The 24,616-nt window shown below is 38.7% G+C and overlaps 1 gene segment (V, D, J or C); it reads right to left on the bottom strand.

The window, feature by feature from the left end:
- The window catches only part of LOC134478922 (immunoglobulin kappa variable 4-1-like), an 801,643-nt gene that overhangs the window by 636,368 nt on the left and 140,659 nt on the right, over positions 1 to 24,616 (bottom strand).

Genomic DNA, 24,616 nt, shown 5'->3' with positions numbered 1-24,616 from the left:
TAAGGAGGCAAGCTATACCCTAGAAGAAGGAAGAAACTAATCATCTTGGCAACAAAACAAAGAGAAGAAAAGCACACAAACATAACCTCACATCCAAATATGAATATAACAGGAAGCAATAATCACTATTCCTTAATATCTCTCAACATCTATGGCCTCAACTCCCCAATAAAAAGACATAGATTAACAAACTGGATACGCAATGAGGACCCTGCATTCTGCTGCCTACAGGAAACACACCTCAGAGACAAAGACAGACACTACCTCAGAGTGAAAGGCTGGAAAACAAATTTCCAAGCAAATGGTCAGAAGAAGCAAGCTGGAGTAGCCATTCTAATATCAAATAAAATCAATTTTCAATTAAAAGTCATCAAAAAAGATAAGGTAGGACACTTCATATTCATCAAAGGAAAAATCCACCAAGATGAACTCTCAATCCTCATCTTCGGTTGGTTTATATACAAGTGTGCAATTTCTAGGCTTGAAAGCAAAATGATGATATCAGGTGCTGGATAGAGGAGCCTTATTTTTTATTATGGCAGTTTGCTATTTTTGTAACATGGTGATTTGGTTGAACACAATAAGGTACAGTAGTAACTGATCTCCCCTTCTTCCTGGATGAGTGAGGAGATGATTAAATGTTGATGTCAGCATCCTTGAGCATATTCAGATGAGCTTCTGCTTCTGTTGAAAAGGATGCTGTGTTTGATTGTGGTCCGAGGCTTTGAAGCACTACTTGGCATCTCCTTCCTTGGAGATCTCACTGTTTAAACATAACAGATTTGATAGCTTGTTGGTAAGGTGAGGTCCAGCTTGTCTCCACTAGGTCATCTTCATGTGAATCCGGTGGTTATACGGTTTTGTTCTAGGGATATTTCATTTTTTTAATAACGGTTTTAGCTGACATTCATGGAGAGAATGAATCCTTAGAACTGTGCCACTAGTGAAAGGAAATCCTGTCTAGAGTATGTTTCTTTACAAAGCTGTGTCACACCATCCTTTGGGCCCTCTGCTGGAAAAGTAGAATCAAGTCTCAAATAATGCCTTTTAAATTGTATCCTCTAGTATTATAGATGTAGGACAGTACTGTATCATACCTCTGTGGATGTAAAATAGCTTGTACCTGCTTTATGATACGTAGTAGTGACCGTGCTTTATCAGAGCTGTTTTTAATGATGGTGCTCAGAATGTTTTCTTTCCAGATGATGATTGAGAAGCTAATTTAAAAAAAAATGGTGCCAGGTACCACAAGAACTGTGCTGTTTTCTCGCGTTTTGTTTTTTTACTTTTTTTTTTTAAATGGAGTGTGCTGGATGTCTCTACAGTTTTGTTCAGATGACTGCAGAACCTGGAAAAGCTGTTGCTGCTGTTGATGCATAACACACTGCTATTATTGGTCTTTTTATATAAATATAAATATAAATATATATATACAGATATATAATTGGAATTTTTTGAAACTTTAGCTGTGCTGTCAACTTTGGAAAAAAGTATCCCCGTTTACTGTGTTGAGTTGGCACTGTACAGAAATTAACAGCCATATTGGTCTAGAAATGTTGAACTTAAGTTTTTTCCATTTGTACAGGGGTAACACACTGTATTAAATATGTAAGGTCTTATCTACGTGGGTTTGATTACAAAAACTAATAAAGTATTCTCTAAATTTAAAAAAAAAACCCTGAAATTCCACCTCACACCAGTCAGAATAGCTAAGATCAAAAAACTCAGGTGACAGCAGATGCTGGCAATGATGTGGAGAAAGGAACACTTCTCCATTGTTGGTGGGATTGCAAGCTGGTATAACCACTCTGGAACTCAGTCTGGTGGTTCTTCAGAAAATTGGACATTGTACTACCTGAGGACCAGCTATACTACTCCTGAGCATATACCCAAAAGATGCTCCAACATATAACAAAGACACATGCTCCACTAAGTTCTTAGCAGCCTTATTTATCATAGCCAGAAGCTGGAAAGAACCCAGATGCCCTTCAACAGAGGAATGGATACAGAAAATGTGGTATGTTTATACAATGAATTACTATTCAGCTATTAAAAACAATGACTTCTTGAAATTCTTAGGCAAATGGATGGAACTAGAAAATATCATCCTGAGTGAAGTAACCAATCACAAAAAACCCTATATGGTATGCACTCGCTGATAATTGGATATTAGCCCAAAAGCTGGGAATACCCAAGATACAATTCACAGACCACATGAAGCTCAAGAAGGAAGATGAAAGTGTGGATGCTTCAGACCTTCTTAGAAGGGGGAACAAAAATACCTACAGGAAGACATATGGTGGCAAAATGTGGAGCAGAGACTGAAGGAAAGGCCATCCAGAGACAGACCCATCTAGGGTATCCATCCCATATACAGTCACCAAACCCAGACAATATTGCAGATGTCAAGAAGTGCATGCTGACAGGAGTCTGATATAGCTGTCTCCTGAGAGGCTCTGCCAGAGCCTCACATGTACAGAGATGTATGTTCACAATGCTCCCAATGGAGGAGTTAGAAAATGGACTGAAGTAGCTGAAGGAGTTTGCAACCCTATAAGAATAACATCAGCCAACCAGACTCCCCAGAGCTCCTAGGGACTAAACCACCATCCCAAGAGTACCATCCGTAGGGATGAACCTATTTGCTCCAATGGCCTTGTTGGGCATCAATAGGATCAAGAGGAGAAGAGGCCCTTGGTCCTATCAAGGCTTAATGCCTCAGTGTAGGGGAATGTCAGGTCAGGGAGGTAGGAGGGAATGGTTAGTGGGTAGGGCTGCACCCTCATAGAAGCAGGGGAGATAGTAGGTTCCTGGAGGGGAAACAAGCAAAGGGGATAACATTTGAAATGTACATAAAAATATCCAATAAAAAGGGGGGAAAGTAAAAAAAATAAAATAAAATCACATCTCATCATGATGTTAGAGGACTTTAAGAAAGTCATAAAATCACTTCCTGAATGAAATACAAGAGATGGATTTCTAGAGTTTCCTCAGAAAATTGGACATGGTACTACCTCAGGACCCAGCTTTACCACTCCTGGGCTTTTACCCAAAAGATGCTCCAAAATATCACAAGGACACATGCTCCACTATGTTCATAGCAGCCTTATTTATAATAGACAGAAGCTAGAGAGAACCCAGATATCCTTCAACAGAAGAATGGATAGAGAAAATGTGGTACATTCACACAATGGAGTACTACTTAGGTAATAAAAACAATAACTTCATGAAATTCTTAGGTAAATAGATGGAACAAGAAAATATCATCCTTAGCGAGGTAACCCAATAACAAAATACAACTCATGGTATGCACTCACTGATAAGTGGCTATTAGCCCCAATGCTCGGAATATCCAAGATACAATTCACAGACCACATGAAGCTCAAGAAGCTGGAAGGCCAAAGAGTAGATGATTCATTCCTTCTTATAAGGGAGAACAAAATAATCATAGGATAAAATACAGAAATTGTGGAGCAGAGACTGAGTGAAAAGTTATCCCCAAATGGCCTCACGTGTGGATCCATCCCATATCCTGTCACCAAACTCAGATAATATTGTGGATGCCAAGAAGTGCATGCTGTCAGGGGCCTGATATAGCTATCTCCTGAGAGGCTCTGCCAGAGCCTGACAAAAACAGAGGTAGGACATCATAGTCAACTATTGAACTGAGAATGGGGCTTCTAGAGGTCTTAGAGAAAGGACTGAAGGATCTTAAGTGGTTTTCAACCCCATAGGAAGAAATACAATTTCAATCAACCAGGCTGCCCAGAGCTCCAAGAGACTAAACCATCAAACAAAATGCATACATGTAGGGACCCAAGTCTCCAGCCACATATGTAGCAGAGGATGGCCTTACTAGACATCCATGAGAGGAGAGGTCGTTGGCCCTGTGAAGGCTCAACTCCTCATGTAGGGGAAAGCCATGGTGCAGAGATGGGAGGAAATGTGTGGGTGGGTGTGGAAACACTCTCTTAGAGGCAGGGAAGGGATAGGGAAACTCCAGAGGGGAAATCAGGAAAGGGTATAACATTTGAAATGTAAGTAAAAAAAGATCCAATAAGAATAAAAGAACAGAAAAAGAAAATTAGCTTGATAAAAATGGTAAAATGTTGGAAAAATAGAAAAAGAAATAAAGTAGAATATAGGTAAACAAGTATAAGCCTTTAAAGAGGAATCAGAAAAATCCCGTAAAGAATTACAGGAAAACACTACCAAATAGGTGAAGGAATTGAACAAAACCATTCAGGATCTAAAAATGGAAATATAAACAATCAATAAATCACAAAGGAAGACAACTGGGGAAATAGAAAACCTAGTAATGTGATCAGGAGTCATAGATGCAAGCATCTATGCAAGCATCACTAACAGAATACAAGAGATTGAATAGAGAATGTCGGGGGAGAGGATACCATGGAAACCATCGACATAATCTTCAAAGAAAATGCAGAAAGCAATTTTTTTCCATCTTTATTAACTTGGGTATTTCTTATTTACATTTCCATTGTTATTCCCCTTCCTGGTTTCCAGGTCAACATCCCCCTAACCCTTACCCCTTCCCTTCTATATGGGCTTCCCCTCCCCATCCTCCCTCCATTACTGTCCTCCCCCCAAAAATCACGTTCACTGGGGGTTCAGTCTTGGGAGGACTAAGGGCTTCCCCTTCCACTGGTGCTCTTACTAGGATATTCACTGCTACCTATGCGGTTGGAGCCCAGGGTCAGTCCATGTATAGTCTTTGGGTAGTGGCTTAGTCCCTGGAAGCTCTGGTTGGTTACCATTGTTGTTCATATGGGGTCTCGAGCCCCTTCAAGCTCTTTCAGTCCTTTCTAATATTCCTTCAAAGGGGGTCCCATTCTCAGTTCAGTGGTTTGCTGCTGGCATTCGCCTATGTATTTGCTGTATTCTGGGTGTGTCTCTCAGGAGAGATCTACACCTGGTTTCTGTCAGCCTGCACTTCTTTGCTTCATTCATCTTATCTAGTTTGGTGACTGTATATGTATGGGACACATGTGGGGCAGGCTCTGAGTGGGTGGTTCTTCTGCCTCTGTTTTAATCTTTGCCTCCCTATTCCCTGCCAAGGGTATTCTTGTTCCCCTTTTAAAGAAGGAGTGAAGCATTCACATTTTGGTCATCCTTCTGGAATTTCATGTGTTCTGTGCATCTAGGGTAATTTGAGCATTTGGACTAATATCTACTTATAAATGAGTGCATAGTATGTGTGTTTTTCTGTGATTTGGTTACCTCACTCAGGTTATTTTCCAGTTCCATCCTTTTGCCTATGAATTTTATAAAATCATTGTTTTTGATAGCTGAGTAGTACTCCATTGTGTAGATGTACCACAATTTCTGTATCCATTCCTCTGTTGATGGGCATCTGCATTCTTTCCAGCTTCTGGCTATTATAAATAAGGCTGCTATGAACGTAGTGGCACATGTGACTTTGTTATATGTTGGGGCATCTTTTGGGTATATGCCCAAGAGAGGTATAGCTGGGTCCTCAGGTAGTTCAATGTCCAATTTTCTGAGAAACTTCCAGACTGATTTCCAGAATGGTTGTACCAATCTGCAATCCCACCAACAATGGAGGAGTGTTCCTCTTTCTCCACATCCTTGCTAGTATCTGCTGTCATCTGAGATTTTGGTCTTAGCCATTCTCACTGGTGTGAGGTGGAATCTCAGGGTTGTTTTGATTTGCATTTCCCTTATGACTAAAGATGTTGAACATTTCTTTAGGTGTTTCTCAGCCATTCGGCATTCCTCAGCTGTGAATTCCTTGTCTAGCTCTGAACCCCATTTTTAATAGGGTTATTTGTCTCCTTGCAGTCTAACTTCTTGTGTTCTTGGTATATTTTGGCTATAAGCCCTCTATCAGTTGTAGGATTGGTAAAGATCTTTTCCCAATCTGTTGATTGTCATTTTGTCCTAACAACAGTGTCCTTTGCCTTACTGAAGCTTCACAGTTTTATGAGATCCCATTTGTAGATTCTTGATCTTAGAGCATAAGCCATTGGTGTTTTGCTCAGGAAATTTTCTCCAATGCCCGTGTGTTCGAGATTCTTCCCCACTTTTTCTTCTATTAGTTTGAGTGTATCTGGTTTGATGTGGAGGTCCTTGATCCACTTGGTCTTAAGCTTTGTACAGGGTGATAAGTATGGATTGATCTGCATTCTTCTACATGCTGACCTCCAGTTGAACCAGCACCATTTGCTGAAAATGCTATCTTTTTTCCATTGGATGGTTTTTGGCTCCTTTGTCAAAAATCAAGTGACCATAGGTGTGTGGGTTCATTTCTGGGTCTTCATTTCTATTCCACTGGTCTATCTCTGTACCAGTGCCATGCAGTTTTTATCACTATTGCTCTGTAATACTGCTTGAGTTCAGGGATAGTGATTTTCCCGGAAGTCCTTTTATTGTTGTGGATAGTTTTAGCTATCCTGGGTTTTTTGTTATTCCAGATGAATTTGCAAATTGTTCTGTCTAACTCTATGAAGAATTGGTTCGAATTTTGATAAGGATTGCATGTCCTGCCTATCCATGAGCATGGGAGATCTTTCTATCTTCTGAGATCTTCACTTTCTTTCTTCAGAGGCTTGAAGTTCTTATCATACAGATCATTCACTTGCTTGGTTAAAGTCAGACCAAGGTATTTTATATCATTTTGGACTATTATGAGAGCAACAATCTTTTAACTTGAAATATCCAGGAAATTTTGGACACAATGAGAAGACTAAACCTAAGAATTAGAGGTATACAAGAGAATGAAGATTCCCAAGTAAAAGGGCAAGTAAATATCTTAAACAAATTGTAGAAGAAAACTTCCTTAACTTAAAGAAAGAGATGCCCACTAACATACAAGAAGCCTACAGAAGTCTAAACATATTGGACCAGAAAAGAAATTCCTCCCATCAAACAATAATCAAAACACCAAATACACAGAGCAAGGAAAGAATATTAAAAACAGTAAGGGAAGAATGTCAAATAACATATAAAGTCAGACCTATCAGAGTTAAACCAGTCTTCTAAACAGAGACTATGAAAGCTAGGTGATCCTGTGCAGATGTCTTACAGATGGTAAGAGAAAACAAATGCTAGTGCAGGATATTCTATCAAGCAAAACACTCAATTACTATGGAGAAACCAGGATATTCTATAACAAAACCAAATTTATACAATATCTTCCCCCAATTCCAGCCTACATAGAATAATATATGGAAAACTTTAACACAGGGAAACTACACCCTAGAAAAAGCAAGAAATTAATCTTTCAAGAAACTGAAAAGAAGATAACCACACAAACATAATTCCACCTCTAACAACAAAAATAACAAGAAACAAGAATCACTATGTCTTCATAGCTCTTAACATCAATGAACTCAATTCTCCAGTAAAAAGATATAGACTAACAGACTGGATATGTAAATAGGACCCAACATTTTGCTGCATACAGAAAATGCACCTCAGTGACAAAGACAGATATTACCTCAGAGTAAGATGCTGGAAACAAATTTCCAAGCAAATGGTCACAGGAAAGGAGCTGGAGCAGTCATTCTAATATTGAATAAAATTGACTTTCAATCAAAAGGTCAACAATACCAATCAACCAGAGCTTCCAGGGACTAAACCCGTAGTCAAAGAATATACATGGACAGATCCATGACTCCAGCTGCATATGTAGCAGAGGATGGATGGCCTTGTTGGGCACTAATGGGAAGAGAAGCCCTTGGTCCTGCCATGGCTGAATTGCTAGCGTAGGGGAGTGTCAGGGTGGGGTGGTTGTTGTGTGCGGAAAAAGGATATCATTTGAAATGTAAATAAAAAATATCCAATAAAAAATGAAGAAATGTGTTTAGGGATGATAAGAAAGAAAAAAGGACAGCATTTTCAACAAATGATTAAGTTTCAACAGGTGATCAGCATGTAGAACAATGCAAATTTACCCCTGTTTATCTCCTTATACAAACCTCAAGTCCAAGTCCAAGACCTTTACATAAAAGCAGATACAATGAAACTTATAGAGCAGAAAGTAGGTAAAATCGTTGAACATATAGACACAGGGGAAATTTTCCTGAACAGAAAACCAATGATTTATGCTCTAAGACTAACAACGGACAAATAAGGCCTCATAAAATTGTATAGCTTCTGTAAGGTAAAGGAAACTGTTAATAGGACAAAACAGCCAACAAAAGATTGGAAAACAATCTTTACCAATCCTACATCCGATAGAGCACCAATACCAACATTTACAAAAAAAAACCACAAAGAAGTTAGACTCCAGTGAATCAAATAACCCTTTTAAAAATGGGATACATAGCTAAATAAAAAAGAAATTCTCAACTGAGGAATATCGAATGGCTGTGAAGCACCTAAAGAAATATTCAACAACTTTAGTCATCAGAGAAATACAAATCAAAACAACCCTGAGATTCTACCTCACACTTTCAGGATGGCTAAGATCAAAAACTCAGGTGACTGCAGATGCTGTTGACAAGGATTTGAGAAAAAGGAACTCTCCTCTTTTGTTGGTGGGATTGCAAACTGGTACAACCATGCTGTAAATTAGTCTGGAGGTTCCTCAGAAAATCAGAGATAGTGCTGTCTGAGGACCCAGCTATACCTCTCCTGGGCATATACCCAAAAGATGTTCCAACATTTAAAAAGGACACATGCTCCGCTCTGCTCATAGTAGCCTTATTTATCACAGCCAGAAGCTGGAAAAAAAAGCCAGATGTTCTTCAACAGAGGAATGGATACAGAAAATGTGGTACATTTATGCAATGGAGTACTACTCAGTTATTAAAAACCATGACTTCATGACATTTTTAGACAGATAGATGGAACTAGATAATATCATCCTGAGTGAGGTAGCCCAGTCACAAAATAACACGCATGGTGTGCACCACTCACTGAGAAGCAGTTATTAGCCATAAAGTTGTAATACTCAAGGTACAATTCACAGACCACATGAAGCTCAAGAAGGAAAACCAAAATATGAATGCATCAGTCATTCATAGAAGGGGAACCAGAATACTCACCAGAGGAAATACAGGGACACTGAGTGGAGCAGAGACTGAAGAAAAGGTTACCAGATACTGTCCCAACTGGGAATCTATCCTGTACGCATTCAACAAACCCTGTCACTATTGCTGATACCAAGAAGTGCTTTCTGACTGTAACCTGATATGGATGTCTCCTGAGAGGCTCTGCCAGAACCTTACTGATACAGATAAAGGTGCTTGCAGCTAACTGTCAGACTGAGCATGGGGACCCCAATGGAGAAGTTAGAGAAAGCACTGAAGGAACTGAGGTGGTTTGCAACCCCATAGGTAGAACAACAATATCAACCAACCTTACCTCCCAGAGCTTTCAGTGACTAAACCACCAACCAAAGCGTACACATGGCTGCAGCCCCATATGTAGCAGAGGATGACATTGTCTGGCATCACTAGGAAGAGAAGCTATTGTTCTTGTGAAGGCTTTTTTCTCCAGTGTAGGGTAATGCCAGGGTGTTTTGGTGGGAGTGGGTTCATGGGAGAAAAATGGGTTATTGGAGATGGGGGACAGGGAAAGGGTTTGAAATCTAAATACATAGAATATGCAATAAAAAGTACCTATTTACTAAGCGTGGAATGGTGACAAAACTTGAGATTTCTGTGCTCAGTGGGTAGGTGCACGAGGAACACTGAATTTGAATGCAGCCTAGTGGACATAGTGTGTAAGTTATCTTAGGAAAAGCCCCAGTGCCCTAGCACAGGAAACTTCCTTTCAAGTAGTTGATCAGGGGATTCCGAACAAGGCTACTGATGTTGTCCTTTGTCACTTTCCAATTGTGAGCCTATTACTGAAAATACTGCATATTTCAGCACAGGACTTGGAAAAATAGAACTAGAACCAACCTAGAAATCTCCTCTCCAGAGACTAGTTCTACCTATATTGCAAAGACCTAAGCTAACTGCCTAAAATGAAAAGCAATAATTAGTTCCACTCATCTGTAAAGCCTGTGAAGCACAGCAATATCCAGCAGGGTGAGTTTTCTTATAGGTACTGAGAAGCTGTTCTCAAGGAATCTTTATGGTACAGCTGCCTAAATAAACAAGACCTGAATAATAACAGTTAAAATACCAATGTAGATTTAGGAATCTCACAAGATTCTACTCATACATGAAGAGCTACAATCTGTTAACTGCTGATAAATAAAGGAGAGTATGTTCCTGTGATAGGTTATTCATTCTCAATCAGTCACACACAAAACAATTATTTGTAAGATAATGACTTTGGGAGAAGATGAGGAGCATGAAAAGAGTTGGTGGGGTAGGGTAAAATTAATATAAATACAACATTTTATAGGAAATTTCACAAAGATTAAAACACATGAAAACAAAAAATAAACTATCATTATGTGTATATAATTTTGAGGTATCTAGTTGTTCTTGAAATATCTTACTTTCTTTACATAGTACATTTTTTTTGCAATCCCACACATCACACCTTAGAGAGACCACATGGAGAAAGATTTAATAAAATAGACTTTCATGATTTAGTAAGATACATATCATGCTCCATTGAATTTTCTGCTGACATGGACTCCCTGTGGGTGAAACAGTACCAGGTGCTCTTTTAGCAGCAGTACACACCCTGCTGAGCTGATTTGCATATGGAGTCATTATCCCACAGCCCAGACTCCTTTAAGGGCAGCTGGCACAACACTAAGAATCATCCTCTCTCCTCCAGCTCTCAGAGATGGAGACAGACAGACTCCTGCTATGGGTGCTGCTGCTCTGGGTTCCAGGTGAGGGTGCAGAGAATTGTTGGGAGAAACTTCTTTGGCCTTCTTGACTTTCCATGCCTCTGGGCCCTTGATCATTATAATTAGGACATTTGTAATTTTTTTCCTTTGTTTCCCCATTCCCCTTGATATTCTGGCTTCTCAGAGTGATGTCCACAATTATTCTTAAAAATTTAAATTAAAAGGTTCTCTGCTGGGCAGGTTTTTAAACATATATAACAATGGTCTGTGTGTTTCTCATTCCAGGCTCCACTGGTGACACTGTGCTGACCCAGTCTCCTGCTTTGGCTGTGTCTCCAGGAGAGAGGGTTACCATCTCCTGTAGGGCCAGTGAAAGTGTCAGTACACGTATGCACTGGTACCAACAGAAACCAGGACAGCAACCCAAACTCCTCATCTACGGTGCATCCAACCTAGAATCTGGAGTCCCTGCCAGGTTCAGTGGCAGTGGGTCTGGGACAGACTTTACCCTCACCATAGATCCTGTGGAGGCTAATGATACTGCAACCTATTTCTGTCAGCAGAGTTGGAATGATCCTCCCACAGTGCTCCAGGGCTGAACAAAAACCTCCTGTGTTTGCAGCTCACTGAGGCTCAGTCTCTCAGTTCTCTCTTACTCTCTGACCTCTCAACACAGAGCTCTAAGCTGTTTTGGAAAATGATCTCAAATAATGAAACAAGCTTTTATAAACAGATATGCATGTATGTCTTATTCTATAAACTTTAGGATTTAATCATGTCTGAACAAAACTTAGACCTGCACGATAGCTTCTTAATTACTATATATCACTTCAAATTTTTACTATCATATTTAACATATTTTTCATGCCTTCTCCCTTATGTCCTTGGCCACATCTTTGCCTATTCCCTCCACTCCCACTATTGTACCTTTGACATTTTGTATGTCTTAAAAAAGTTTTGAATTTAAAAAGGATAATGAATATGAATTACATTAATGAAAACTTAATAAAAGACATTTATTGCTGTGTGCTGTTGTGTGTGTGTGTGTGTGTGTGTGTGTGTGTGTGTGTGTGTGTCTATTTGTGTAGAGCAGAGAGCAGAGGACAACAGGAGAAATTTGTTCTTTTTTTCTGCCATGTTGGGGCTAGGAATCAAATTCAGGTCATTAGTCTTTGCTGTAAGTAGCTTTCTGCTTACAAGTAGCCATCTTGCTAGAATGATGCAGCATTTCCTTTCTGGATTTAATTTTATTTTAAATTACGTTTGGAAGAATGGGTATGTGCATGAGTGAGTACCTCTGGCAGGAAATTTCGTGTCAGTTGATGTGGTTGGTGTAACCAAACACATATCCTCTACAGTAGCAGGATGCACACTAGGTCCCCTTGTCTATAACTCTTTAATCAGGTACTTTTAAGATAGACTACCTGCTTTGCTCTAAGGTAATATTAGACTTAATGGAAGCTTTCTAGTCCACCATTTAACTAATAAGAGATTTCCATAGTTAAGTTTGTCAATCATAATTTGTAATACACAAATCAACCTTATATATCAACCTTAATTGTTTTTTTAACTGCTTTTCTATTTGTGCTCACAAAGAGCTTTCTATAGATACTTTATAACTTGAGTCTGTGTTGCAGTTATTTTTATGCTTTTCTTTCAATAACACTATCCCTTTTTCATTTTCCAATTAAACCTTTAGTAACAGATTTGTTGATTGACCATATGTCTTTATCAATTATTCACTGTTTAAATACTTTTTGAATGTGTGGTCAAAATCCCTTTCTTCCTCCATTCCTTCCTTTTTCCTTTGTGAATATGTATATGAAATGTGAGTGTCGGGGGCTGAGAGGTGGCTCAGTTAAGAGCACTGATTGCTCTACCAGAGGTCCTGAGTTCAATTTCCAACAACCACATTGTGACTCACAGTCATCTGTAATGAGATCCAATGCCCTTTTCTAGTATGTCTGAAGACACAGTCATTGTCTGTGAGTGTGTGACACGGAGTGCATGTGGAGAACCAAGAACATCAGGGGCTGGTCTTGAGGCTTCACTTTGAGAAAGGATCTCTCAGCCGTCTCCACTGTGAACTCCTAGATGTCCCTGTCTCTGCTTCTATGTTTCAGGACAAGGACTGGAATTACAGATGGCGCACGTGCTTCATTGTTTATATGTGAGTTCCCAGGACGCAAACTTGGTCATGAAGCTTGAGGAAAAAGGATTTATTCTTTAACCCATCCCAAGCCATTTTTGAGTGGGGTCTCTTTTTTTTTCCTTTTGATCAGGTCTCGCCTATAGAAACTTTTTATATAAAATACCAAAGTGATCTGGAAGTCCCTGTACAGTCCAGAATTTCTCTGAATTGGAACATTCATATCACCTCTCCTGAGTGCTGAAATTCTGATGTCACACATTTCACAGTGCTACTTTCTAATTTGTAGTTACTCTACCTGGAAAGTGACAGCCAGAGTCATGGAAAATTTATTTGCCACACATCTGTTGCATTGTGCTGGAATATTTTGTTGTTCTATGCTCTCTACGAATGGTACTAGAGAGTTCTATAGTACTATTTTTGTAGTATTTGATTCAGTACAATACAATGTATACATCCCACGGTGACATTCACAGGTTTCTCATGTAATTGTATCCTTGTATTAGGTATCTATTGCACACAATAACTTAACACAAGTTCAGTGATGTAAAAACCACTTACATTCATAAGTGGAACAAATGCTAGCTGGATTTTCTCCAGGTGTCATAAGTGAGTCAGAAAATAGACTCTTAATTAGTCAGATACTTACAAAGAGCCACTAATGGAAAAATCTCTCTTTACCAATGGGCAACAAGTAGAAACATTCCATTGGTAATTCCATTCCCTGAGAAGACTTGAAAACAAAAACAGACTGTATTTCCTGACTGCTAAGAGAACTAAGAGGGGCACTGTCCTTGATGGGTAGTCCTTTATTAATATTGTCTTTTTACTCCCAACTTATAGGACAATTAGAATCAATTTCTTGTTCTCTGCTTACACAAATTTATAGATCTTTAAGGAGATTTATAAAAACTATCAGAACCTTGTAGATCAACTGGGTGGAGGAATATGATTGCAGAAGACAATCCCCTCACATTAGACAGTTACCTTCATACCCATTAAACTATTATTCTGTCTTCCTACCTCAGAAATATATGACTGAAGAGCCTAATTCTTCAGACAGCCAAGGTGCCCTAAACATTAAGGAAATATAAGGAAGAAACAGAGTCAGGATGGGTCCCAAGTTTGATACAGGTAAGGGCAGCTACTTCTGGTGATTTGATCCTACTTGATCTTTAGTGCTAAATGCCATGCACTCAGGATTTTAGTGTTCAGAGAACACTACAGATACACTTGGAAAGACAAGACATCTAGGATACTTTCTCTTTTTACATGGGTGGTAAGCACTGAAAAGGTTGTAATTCTCTGGTCTGCTGATCCATGAAACAAATTGGATCCTCAGTTTTAGGGGAGAAAGGTACAAGTTTTCCTTTACTTTAGCTTGCTGTGGCTATCACTTGGAAAATAGAGAAGTATTTCATTCTAAGTGAATTACTTACCATATTACTGCCAACCCTATATATATAGCCAGTCCAGACATAATGAATGGTGTGAAATGACCTGCATAACCCTGTAGACAAATGGTCTTTACTTATGGGAATATTCAAAATTCTACAGACACTGTTAAGTAGAGTCAACTATTCTAACTTCTAACTTCAACCAGAACTACATCTGTTCTGGATCAATCCCTCTCTGAGAAACTGATAGGTGGGAGTATTCTTTTTGCCGTTTCCATACCATCCAAGCCACTTACTCCACGTTCATTTCTGTAGGTCAACTCAACAATCAACAGTTATCAAATGGTTCTGTAGCTTCACTTTCCCCTTATGGAAAATGCAAAGTGAATTCTTATTGGCTAGAGCACTAATTACTTTCTTGTAAGACTTAAATATGATAAATTGAAATTTAGATGATTTTCAAATAATTCTGATCGATATATTGAAGCTTCCAAAATGTTATCAAATCTTTAAACTTCTCCAAAGTGTCTGTGATTTATCAAGGTCTATTGTATAACAGTTTCCTCTGAGATAGATACATTCTATCTTGCAGGGAAGTCTAGGGAGTCCCTGAAACTGATCAGATTGTATAGGACCCTTGCAGAATAGACAAACAAACTTTCAAAAGGACTCCCAGAGAAGCAAAACTCCAAAGATAATTATGAGAGAGCTTTTTGGAAGAAGCAAAAACCAGCAAAAGTTTAGATTAGACCAACTGAGTCCCTTAGGAATTCACTATTCAAACTGCTGAGCTGCCTTCAGGGTGTGCAGTGTGGTCCGGGTTCCTGTCTTTTGTGAAGTGTCACCCATACTGTCTCAGACTTTAGTGATGGAACTGTCCTTGAGTTATTTCTATTTCTGTAAACAACTCCTCACCCAAACTCCTGTAAACTGCCCCTTATAAAACTCATTTGTTTATGAAGTTGTACTTTAATTGTATATGTAGTTTGGTGTCATGAACTTCCTATCTGGCTTGAATAGACACATGTTGTTGCATCAGGAATAGTGTTCTCACATTACAAAGTCCTGTGAAAAAGCTTGCTGCCTTCTTTGAAAACTCAGATGTATGTTAATTCAATACTCCCTTCTATCTCTGTGAAATGATTTAAAAGGATAAAGTCATAAATATCTTATTCATTGTTCTATTGCTGTGAGTATACACCATAACCGTTGCAAGTACACAAGCAGTCCTAGGGTTGGAGAAGTATCGAAGAATTCTATACCTGGATGCATTGGCAGCAGAAAGAGACAGTGGGACTGGCATGGGCTTTTGAATGCCAAACTTCACCATCAGTGACACACTTCCTCTAATGATGCCACACCTACCCTAACAAGGCCATACCTCCTAATCCTTTCAGATAGACCCTCTCCTGAAGCATTTAAAAATTTGAACATACAGGGGCCATTCAATCCATTACATTGTTGTACTGCCTAATTTTATGTTAACTTGCTACAAGGTGAAGTCATTTCAGAGGAGGGAATCTCAGTTTAAAAGTGCCGCTGTAAGACTGAGATACAGTTAAGTCTGTAAGACATTTTGTTAATTAGAGTTTAATGTGCGAGAACCCAGCTTGTTGTGGGTGTTGCTATTCCTAGGCTCATATTCCTGGTTTCTGTAAGAAAGCAGCTTGAGCAAGCCTTGTTGAACAAATCAGTAAGTAGTTCCCCTTCATGTGCTCTGCATCGGTTTCGGGTTAGAGGTACCTGTTCCATTTGAATTCTTGCCCTGAGTACCTTGATGAGGAACAGTGCTGTGTTCAGGTTCATGCCTTCCTGCTGCCTCCAGTGCCTACAGAGATACTATTCTACCCTAGCTTTGCTGGTTGAAGGTAGGTTGTTTCTCTCAGCCTTCTGAACACTCAGGGCCTTCACCGTAACCCACAGGTTCAATCTGATAGCTTGTGTTCTATCTTTGCATGGGCATTTCCAAATATCTCCTCTCTCTTACTTCTGACTGTGTCATTCAGTGATTAATTGCTGACTTTTTCCTAGTTACTACAAATTCAGGATTTCTATTATTTACTCATTAAAACATGATCCAGTTAAAGAAATTAACAACACAACAATCTGAGACTGCAGATTATTAGGACATTTCTTTATCCAGTCCCATCACTCTCCATACTGTGATGAAGTCAGTTTGACTGAGCCCTGTTTAATCCTTTAGATTGCATTTATTTGCTATACTTATGTAGACAGTCAGTCTTTCCAAGCTGGTGACTTGGAACTTCCTTATCTATTTTGTCCTTGCTCTTTCAGGAAAATCCTTTACATTTTACTAGTTTACCTGAATTGTATAGCAAAATGCTTGCTATATCAACCCTTTCCACCTTGACTTATACCACTTACATTACATTTTTGTAAGTGCTTCTAAATTCAAAGACCCTTAATCATTCAAATAGAATGATGGTTTTAAAGCTCCACTGCATAAATATTGGACTTCAATGAACAATACAGTTACATTTAGATTAAAGGTATGAAAGACTCCATTTTTAACAACTAAAAGTCAGTAGAATTCATTGTCAAAAAATTAATGTGGCTGGGAACGTATTTTAGTACAAATACAATAGAGAGAATGTATACCAAGCATGCATGAATCTCTAGATTCTATTATAAAACTGTATGTAGTGGCTGACCCATTAATCACTGTCCTAGGTAGGTGGAGACAGGGGGATGACATGCTATTGTTAATCCTTGGCTACACATAAAATTGCAGGCAACTGAAATACATGAGAGTCACCATCTCAAGAATAAAAAATAATGGATAAAATCTATACCTGAAAAATGCCTAATCATTACTATGTTACACCAGAAATGTAGACTTCAGGAATAAAGGAGAAAGAAAGACTTACATAAAAAATGATTGGTTCATCACCAAACACAGTAATTTCCAATATACAATCATTTATCAACTGAGCTTCCAAAGGTCTGAACGAAATTTGATGAAATTAACAGAAAGAAGACGTAAACTATAATTATACCTGGTAGTTAATCATGTTTCTCTATACTATTTATTATAGGAGATGGGGTGTCACACAAGCTCTACGAAAAAGCTCTTTATTAACTGTTTGCTTTACTTTTTGATCTCATTTTTAATTAGGGTCTCATTTAGTTTCCCAAATTCACTTGGAGTTTGAAACTGTCCTAAATAAGCCATCATGTGCCAGGATTAGTACACTTATCTACTCTGCTCAATGGCTTTGTAATTTATCGACAAAATATGAAGTCAGGAAGTAGTCAAGGACGTAGAAGTTTTCTATACTACTTCTAAGTATGTTGGCATAGGAGAAGTTGTTTGAGCTTTATCCCCAAACAGAGCAAAATCAGTATTATTTTCAAATTCTGAGTCTTTATTGATATCAATCCATATAGTGTGTCAATTGGTCACACTTATGTGTCAAACAATATTGATACATAACATTATTAATCTATAAAAGAATATATTTGAAAAATTCTCCAATACTGGGTCATTACATATCTGTCTTCAAATAACTAATGGACTTTGTAACTGGAAAATATTTGAAGCTAATTGAAAATAAAAATAAGTGGAAAAAATTAGTATGTTGCACTAAATCAGCACTCAGTTAGAAAAATATAGTTGTAAATCCTCACAAGTGAAAAATTGTTCAAATTCTTAATTTTGTTTTCTATTGCAGGCAATCAAAAAATGAAAAACCACATTAAGTAGTAAAATACAACAAAACAGCAATCAAATAGACCTTTCTGGGAATAAAAAACAGCCAGGAAATGATATCTATTATATAGCCACACTATAAAGACATCTCCACACATTTTCAATGATTTTAGGTACAGGTACTCAACAGGGAAAAAAGCAATCAAGTGAAGAGATATAGTCCTGAATGGGAGAAATTGTTAGGCTTGCAATTTCAAGTAAACTCAGATTACTTTATTTATAGGAGTGCGGAATGATTTGTCACTGTGGTCCCATGAGAAGTATTCTCTTGTCTTCAGTCATGGTTGACCTGGGATAGCTAGGAACAACAGGAATGCACTAATTTACTGTGATTAGCCAGAATTGTGCCCAATCAAACCACAGCATTCTCTGCCTTAGTTAAATTTTCTACTAATGCTATGGTGCCTTATTTTCAATTATGGCTGAGCAAGATTTTGTATTTCTTTCAGTCTATCTATCTATCTATCTATCTATCTATCTATCTATCTATCTATCATCTATCTATCTATTATCTATCTATCTATCTATCTATCTATCTATCTATCTATCTATCTATCTATCTATCTATCTATCTATCTATCTTCTATTCACTTTATGTCCTGACCACAATCCCCCATCTCCTCCAAATCTTCTCCTCACATAGCTTTCCCAACCCACCTCTTCTCCTCTGATAATGGGGAGGTCACTATTGGATATCAATCCAACATGGCACATGAAATCACTTCAGGAATAGGCACATCCTCTCCCACTGAGATAGACAAGGAAGCTAACAAGTGAACAGGTTTCATAGGCTGGCAGCACAGTCAGGGACAGCCTATGCTCCAGTTGTTGGGGGACACACATGCAGATCAAGCTGCACTTCTGTTACACTGCTGTGGGGCATGGAGGACAAGTCCATGCTCACTCTTTGGTTGATGGTTCACTCTCTGGAGGCCCCCAGGGGTCCAGGTTAGTCTATTTTGTCTTCCTGTGGAGACTTTGTTTTCTTATCCTCTTCAGGTCTTTTGTCCGACACTTCCTCAAAATTTATCTAGCTCCATCTCATGTTTGGCTGTGGGTTGCTGCTTGTCTTCCCATCAGCTGGGAAGAGTCTCTCAAAGGACAGTTATGTAAGTACCTTTCTGAAAGCATAACAGAGTATCATTAATAGTGTCTGAGACTGGTTATTGCCCATGGAAAGGGTCTCAATTTATGCTAGTCATTAGCTGACAGTTTCTTTCACCTCTGCTCTATCTTTGTCCCTGTACATTTCATAGGTAGGACCCAGTTTGGGTCACAAGTTTTGTGCATGGGTTACTGCTTTTATCCCTCCACTGGGAGTCCTACCTGGCTACATGTGGTGGCTACTTCAGTATACTTATCTCCAACTATTAGGAGTCTCAACTAGAGTTGCCTACATAGACACTCTGGGGTCTCTCCCATTTCCAGATTTCTGGCATGTCCTAGAGATCCCCCATGCCCAATACCCCTTCTATCTCCTTCTCCATTCTCTTCCTCCATGAAACTCTAATACAAATTTTATGTCCCCTTCTGCAAAAGATTTATCCATCTTCCATTTGGCTGACCCTCCTTGTTATTTGGTTTCTTTGGGTCTGTGGCTTGTAATGTGGTTATCCTGTAATTTATGGCTAATATCCATTTATAAGTGAGTACATACCATGCATGCATTTTTTGGGTTTGCAGTACCTCACTCAGGATGATATTTTCTAGTTCTTTCCATTTGCATGCACAATTTATCTTTGTCTTTGTTTTAAAATTGATTTGTATTCCATTGTGTAAATGAATCACATATTTCTATATCCATTCTTCAGTTGAGGGACATCTGGGTTGTTTAGTTTCTGGCGGTTATATATAAGACTGTTATGAACAAACTGAGGCATATAACCTTTTCGTGTGGTAATAGATCCTTTTGGTATACGCCAAGGAAGAATATATCTGAATCTTGAGATAGAACAATTCCTAATTTTCTGAGAAAACACCAAATTGATTTCTGGAGTGATTGTACAAGTTTGCCCTCCCTCCAGCAAACACATTCTAGCCAGCATGTTCTATCCCTTGTTTTTTTTAATATTAATCCTTCTGATGGATATAAGATAGAATCTCAGAGTCACTTTCATTTGCATTTCTCTGATGACTAAGGACTTTAAGCATTTCTTTCTTTTTTTTATTGGATATATTTCTTTATTTACATTTCAAAAGTTATTTCCCTTTCCTGGTTTCCTATCATAAGCCTCCCTCCCCTCCACTCCCCTCCCCCATAAGGGTGCTCCCCTCATGCACCCCCTCTTACTGCCCCTGACATTCCTTTGCACTGAGGGTTCCAATCTTGGCAGGACCAAGGACTTCTCCTTCCACTGGTCCACTGGTGCCCCAATCAGGCTAATCTCTGCAACATATGCAGTTGGCCCTGGGTAAGGCCATGTGTAGTCTCTGGGTAGTGGTTCAGTTCCTGGAAGCTCTGGTTGGTTGACATTCTTGCTCTTATGGGGTTGTAAGCCCTTTCAGCTCTTTCAATCCTTCCTCGAATTCCCCCAAAGGGGGGTCCCATTCTCGGTTCAGTGTTTTTCTGCTAGTATTCACCTCTGTATTTGACATGCTCTGGTGGTATCTTTCTGGAGAGATCTATATCCACATGCATATATGCCCTTCCTTCAGGCTCTGCTCTGAACTTTGCTTCCATATCCCATCCCATGGATATTTTTGTTCCCACTTTTAAGAAGGAGTGGAAGCATCTGCATTTTGGTCATCCTTCTTCTTGATTGTCCTGTGATCTGTGGACTGCATCTTGGGTAATTTGAGCTTTCAGACTAATATTCACTTATCAATGAATGCATACCAGGTTCATTTTCCTGTGATTGGGTTACCTCACTCAGAATATTTCTTTAAGTGTTTCTTAGTCATTAGAGATTCTTCTAGTGGGAATTCTGTTTAGCTCTGTACGCCATTTCATAGTTGTTTTATTGGGTTGTTTGTGTCCAAGTTCTTGAGTTCTTTATATGTTTTAGATATTAGCTCTTTATCAGATGTAGGATTGGTGAAGATCTTTTCCCATACTGTAGGCTGTACTTTTGTCATATTGATTGTGTCCTTTGCATTACAGAAGCTTTTCAGTTTTATGAGGTCCCATTTATTAATCATTGATTTTAATGTCTGAGCCATTAGTGTTGTGTTCAGGAAAGTGTCTCCTGTACTAATGAGTTCTAGACTATTCTTCAGTATGTGTTCAGTTAGATTTAGTGTATCTGTTTTTGCACTGACATATTTGATACCCTTGGACTTGACTTTTGTGCAAGGTGATAAACATGAACACATTTGCATTTTTTACATGCAGATGCCCAGTTAGACCAGCTACATATTAGAAGATGCTACCCCTTTTCTATTGTTCATTCTTGCTTTATTGTCAAAAATTAATGTGTGTAGGTATGTGAGTTTATTTCTGAGTTTTCCATTCTATTCCATTGAACATCTTTATTCTACACCAATTCCATGCAGATTTTATTAGTATTGCTCAATACTAATTATGTATTAGTATTGATAAATTAATAATTATTAATAATAAATTATTTATTCATAATTTATTGCTCAATAGTATAGCTTGAGATCAGGGATGGTGATTTTCCCCAAATTTCTTTTATTGTAAGGAATTGTTTTATATATCCTGAATTGTTTTTTTTCCCATTTGAAATTGAGAATTGTTCTTTTAATATCTGATAAGATCTCTGCTGTAATTTTGTTAATAATTTCTTTGAATCTGTATATTACTTTTGGTAAGATGTCTATTTCAGTATATTTTTTAAAATTAATTAAGTTTAATTTTTAATTTTTATTTATTCACTTTACATCCAGCTCACTGACCCCACTCCTAGTCCGCCTCTCCCACAATTCTTCCTCCAATTCCCTCGTCTTGTTTTCTGAGAGAGTAGTGACCCCTGGGTATGTTCTCTACCCTGGCACATCAAGTCTCTGAGAGGCTAGGCTTATCCTCTCCCACTGTGCCCATGCAAACAATCCAGTTAGAAGGTCATATCTCATAAATAGGCAATTAGCTTTTGGGATAGCCCCTGTTCCATTTATTCATGACCCACATGGAGATCAAGCTGTTTATGTGCTATGTATGTGCAGAGAGGCATATGTCCAGCCAGTTCATACTCTTTTGTTACTGGTTCAGTCTCTGAGAGCTGAAGAGTTCCAGGTTAGTTGACACTGTTGGTCTTCCTGTGGAATTCCTATCCCTCTTTGGGGACTGCAATCCTTTCCCCTACTCTTCCATAAGAATCCCCAAGATCCATCCACAGTTTGGCTGTGGGTGTCTGTATGGATCTGAGTCATCTGCTGGATGGAGCCTCTCAGAGGACAGCCATGCTAGACTATTCCCTGCAAACATATCAGAGTATTGGAGTATCAGAGATTGGTGCTTGTCCATAAGATAGATCTCAAGTTGGGCCATTTATTGATTTGCCATTCCACAAGAAGTTGAGAATTGCTCTTTCAAGGTCTGTAAGAATTGAGTTGAATGTTGATGTGAGTTGCATTTATCAGCAGAGCTTTGGTAAGATGGCTATTTTCACTAAGTTAATTTTACTGATCCATGAGAGTGGGAGATCTATCCTTCTTCTGATATCATATCAGTTTCTTTCTTTATTTCTTGAAGTTCTTGTCATATAGGTTTTAACTTGCTTGGTTGTACTTATCCCAAGATATTTTATAGTATTTGTGGCTATAGTAAGTTATGTTGTTTTCCTGATTTCTTAGCAGGTTTAATTTTTGCAAAAAGGGAAGGCTGCTCTTTTTCTGTTTATTTACTTTTTTGAGTTTATTTTGTATACAGCCAGTTTACTGAAGGTGTTCATCAGGTGTAAGTGTTTTCTTATAGAGTTTTTGGGGTGACATACATATTCTACTATGTAACCTGAAAATAACAATACTCAGATTTTTTTCCTAATTGGTATTCTTGATCTCTATTAGTTGACTTATTAGTCTATGTAGAACTTCAAGTTCTATACTGAAGATATATGAAGAGAGTGGATAACCTTGTCTTGTTCTGGATTTTAGTGGTATTGCTTTAATTTTCTACTTCATTTGACATTGACAATTGGCTTGCAGTACATGTCTTTATTATGTTCAGGTATGTGCCTTATATCCTTCATTTTTCACAGACTTTTAATATGAAGGGAAGCTGGATTTTGTTAAAGGTATTTTTTCAGTATCTAATGAAATGTCCATGTATGTTTTTTCTTTCAGTTTTTTTAAAATGGTAGATTATGTTGATTAATTGTTTTTCATCTTTATTAAATTGGGTATATCTTATTTACGTTTCGATTGTTATTCTATTTCCTGGTTTCCAGGGAAACATCCCCCTAATCCCTCCCCCTCCCCTTCTCTATGGGTGTTTCCCTCCCCATCCTTCCCACATTACTGCCCTCCCCGCAACAATCACGTTCACTGGGGGTTCAGTCTTGGCAGGTCCAAGGGCTTCCTCTTCCACTGGTGCTCTTACTAGGCTATTCATTGCTACCTATGAGGTTAGAGTCCAGGGTCAGTCCATGTATAGTCTTTGGCTTAGTCCCTGGAAGCTCTGGTTGGTTGGCATTGTTGTTCATATGGGGTCTCGAGCCCCTTCGAGCTCTTCCAGTCCTTTCTCTGATTCCTTCTATGTGGGTCCTGTTCTCAGTTCAGTGGTTTGCTGCTGGCATTCGCCTATGTATTTGCTGTATTCTGGGTGTGTCTCTCAGGAGAGATCTACATCCAGTTCCTGTTGGCCTGCACTTCTTTGCTTCATCCATTTAATCTAGTTTGGTGACTCACATGTATGGGACACATGTGGGGCAGGCTCTGAATGGGTGTTCCTTCTGCCTCTGTTCTAAACTTTGCCTCCTTATTCCCTACCAAGGGTATTCTTGTTCCCCTTTTAAAGAAGGAGTGAAGCATTGGCATTTTGGTCATCCTTGAGTTTCATGTGTTCTGTGCATCTAGGGTAATTTGAGTATTTGGGCTACCATCCACTTATTAATGAGTGCATACCATGTGTGTTTTTCTGTGATTGGATTACCTCGCTCAGGATAAAATTATCCAGTTCCATCCATTTGACAATGAATTTCATAAAGTCATTAATTTTCATAGCTGAGTAATATTCCATTGTATAGGTGTACCATATTTTCTGTACCCATTCCTCTGTTGAAGGGCATCTGGGTTCTTTCCAGCTTCTGGCTATTATAAATAAGGCTGCTATGAACATAGTGGAGCATGTGTGTTTGTTATATGTTGTGGCATCTTTTGGGTATATGCCCAAGAGAAGTATAACTGGGTCCTCAGGTAGTTCAATCTCCAATTTCCTGAGGAACCTCCAGACTGATTTCCAGAATGGTTGTAGCAGTCTGCAATCCCACCAAAAATGAAGGAGTGTTCTTTCTCCACATCCTTGCCAGCATTTGCTGTCGCCTGAGTTTTTGATCTTAGCCATTCTCACTGGTGTGAGGTGAAATCTCAGGGTTATTTTGATTTGCATTTATCTTATGACTAAAGATGTTGAACATTTCTTTAGGTGTTTCTCAGCCATTTGGCATTCCTCAGCTGTGAATTCTTTGTTTAGCTCTGAA

This window comes from Rattus norvegicus, chromosome 4 (genome assembly GCF_021556685.1).
Source record: "Rattus norvegicus strain SHRSP/BbbUtx chromosome 4, alternate assembly SHRSP_T2T, whole genome shotgun sequence".
Lineage (NCBI taxonomy): Eukaryota > Metazoa > Chordata > Mammalia > Rodentia > Muridae > Rattus > Rattus norvegicus.
This window is presented reverse-complemented; position numbering and strand designations above follow the sequence as displayed.